At 37.3% G+C, this 3,082-nt stretch overlaps 1 non-coding gene across 1 annotated transcript; it reads left to right on the forward strand.

The window, feature by feature from the left end:
• The first annotated feature begins 685 nt into the window (after positions 1-685).
• LOC112508380 lies at positions 686-792 on the forward strand. Its single transcript, XR_003068752.1, has one exon. It is a non-coding gene; the product is annotated as a small nucleolar RNA R71 (small nucleolar RNA).
• The last annotated feature ends 2,290 nt before the right edge of the window (positions 793-3,082 follow it).

Genomic DNA, 3,082 nt, shown 5'->3' on the forward strand with positions numbered 1-3,082 from the left:
TGCACTTTGTTGATTAATCAAAGCTTGATTTTGAGCTTGTGCATGTGCAAAAAGTCCTTTAATCATTGCTTCCAGAGAAGATGATTCTATCTGTGGAGGAGGTTTGGTTTGAAAACTTTGTTGGTGAGTTTGAGAGTTAGAACTGTTTCCATGATGTTGTGGTTGGAAATTGGAAGTTCTTTGTTATTTATGGACTGGTGGATTTAAACTTGGACTATTCCAAGAAAAGTTCGGGTGTTGTCTCTAACTGGCATTATAATTGTTGGAATAGGGGTTAGCTCTGTTATGAATATAATTTACTGATTCAGAATTATGAGTACAATGTTCATATGAATGATCCCCACCATAACACACACACTACATAGATAGGACTGATGGGACTGGTGTATTAGCAGCTTGCTGTCCTCCCTGACTAGAAGTTAAATTTTTCAGCATGTTGGTCATGGAGGTAAGCTGAGCTGTTAATGCAGTATATACATCTACATCATGTATCCCAGCAGTCTTTTTCTGTGATTGAGCACGTGGGTCGGCCCAGTGCCCATTGTTTGCTGATATCTTTTCCAGGATTTCATATCCTTCATTATAGGTCATAGCTGTGAAGGCTCCACTTGCAGTCGCATCGAGCATTTATTTTGCCATGGGATTTAGCCCATTGTAAAACGTCTCAATTTGAATACAATACGGAATGCCATGGTGTGGGCATTTTCTCAACAGCTCTTTGAACCTTACCCACGCTTCAGGAACAGCCTCATCGTCCATTTGTTTAAAAAGACAGATTTCATTCCTGGACTTAGCGTTCCTTGTTGGTGGGAAATATTTTTGCAGACACTTTTCTGCCATGTTACTCTACGAAGGCACAAAACTCGGAGTTAAAGAATTAAACCATGCTTTTGCCCGATCCCTTAATGAAAATGGAAATAAAGTGAGTCTGAGAGCGTCACTTGACACTCACGGGATCAGAAAAGCATCAGTGATTTCCATAAAAGATTTTAAGTGCGAGTGTGGGTCCTCCGAAGGTAATCCGGCAAATTAGCCATTCGTTTGCAACATGTGAAACATTATCGGTTTTAGTTCGAAATGGAGAGCGGTCATATGTGGTCTAACTATCCCGGAATTCAATTGCTCAAAATCTAGAATAGCATAATCCATGATCCTTCCATTTTTAGAATTTACCAAAATAATGATGTTCGGAGTTTGTGCTCTTTGTTCATTATGGTCCGATTCTGTGTCCAAATTATTATCATTATCATGATGTGGATGTCCTTGTTGAAAGTTCGGGAATGGTGGAATTGGTTCAAAACTTGGCGGTTGGTTTTCCAAATTTGGTATTTCCGGAATGATTGAGGGAGGTAACGCCATGTTCGAAGGGAGTAGAGCAAAAAATGCTCTTTGACCCCTCCTCCTATGGAGCAACGTTCTCTCAATGTCGGGATGAAATTCGAAAAATTCTCCGCGATGTGACTGTGGCATACACCACTTTTAAAAACACTTCTAATGGTACAAGAAAAATCAAATCTTTTAATTTACTCAAAATAAAACTTTAGCGAAGCAATCCCCAGCAACGGCGCCAAAAACTTGGTCGGTTATATTTCACACCTTTAGACTTAATGAAATTGGGCCACAAAGCAATTATACAATACGGCCCAACGTCGTCTTTCCAAGTAATAAAGTGGTACAAGTACCGGATTATCGTCCACGGAGATTGTAGCCAAAGTTAGATTAGAGTCCAATGAAAGAGATGATTTTAGATGACGATTTTGAAGACTTTTGTTTGATTTTAAGGTGAATCCAAACAGAATACAAAATATATAAAAGAAACAAGGGTGTAAGACTTAAGGTGAGACCCAAACACAAATTCCAGCAGCCAATGCTATAGGAATGTTATAGCAAGCAGTGTTTCGAAACTAAGTTCCACCATCTATTTTGAAGGCATTTCTCTTGGACTTCACCATTGCACTATATTATAGCTTTCCACTCATATCTCTATGTGGTGTCCGGACCAGAGATAGTGATAAGATGGTGTTTTCAAAATATATGGATAAACAATTTTTTTGTTAAAAATCACTCTCTCGAGTCGATTCCCACATCATTCGAGTTGGCATGTTCTTGATAGTTCATCTCTAAATCTATCACACTTTGACACTTTCGAAGAATGACCAACCCGTCAAGACTTAAGTTTTGAAAAACATAAATGACAAGTCTCCTTGTCGGCAACTTTCTCAAGTCTACCTCTTATGTCATTCAAGTTGACGTGCTTATCAATGGCTTATCTCTAAGTCCATCGCACTTTAACACTCTCGAAGTGATCAACCCGTCAAGAAGTGTGCTTGAATTTTATAAAAACTCGAATGAAACAATGGAACGTCTTTTACGAAAACACTTAGCTACTTTCGTTTGGTTTGAAAATCTCACATTTCCGTCTCACACCCAAGCTATAAAAGCTTAGCTACTCATAACGGAAAGTAAATTACAAGAAAAATAAAGACATAAACGTAAATTGCGTAAAGTAAATAACGAGAAAATAAATGACGAGAATGTAAATGACGAGAATGTAAATTGTGGAAATTAAATAACGGAAAGTAAATAACAATAAATGTAAAGGAACATAAAATAAAAAACAAGAAATTAAAAGACAAGAATTAAAAGATGAAAGCTTAAAACTCAAGAACTTTAGATTTCTCAAAAGTTTCTCTCAAAATCAGCCCAAAACAGCTGATTTTGATCTTAGATTTATGTTAAAGAATGTCTTTAAACACAAGGCTAAGCCCCCTATTTATACACAAGACTTTGCACTACACAACAAAAATATTAACCACTAGTTAATGTCCAAAAGATAAGCAAAGGGAATCTTAAGTACAAGATTACATATTAATTCAAAAATCCCAAATTTAAAAAGTCTTCCAGCTGTCTTCCATTCAGCATCCAAAAAGAAGCAGCTTAATCGTTAAGCCCTCGCAAAACAGTGCACGTATCAGGTGGCCGCTACTGCAATGCTGTAGCATCAGGCTGTTTTAGCAAAAATTATCCGTTAGGTTGTATCTTTACGTCCCAACAAGTTAACCACAATATTTTAGCTCCATAA

The sequence above is a fragment of the Cynara cardunculus genome (genome assembly GCF_001531365.2).
Source record: "Cynara cardunculus var. scolymus isolate 2C chromosome LG 2, CcrdV1, whole genome shotgun sequence".
In the NCBI taxonomy this organism is placed as follows: Eukaryota; Viridiplantae; Streptophyta; class Magnoliopsida; order Asterales; family Asteraceae; genus Cynara; species Cynara cardunculus.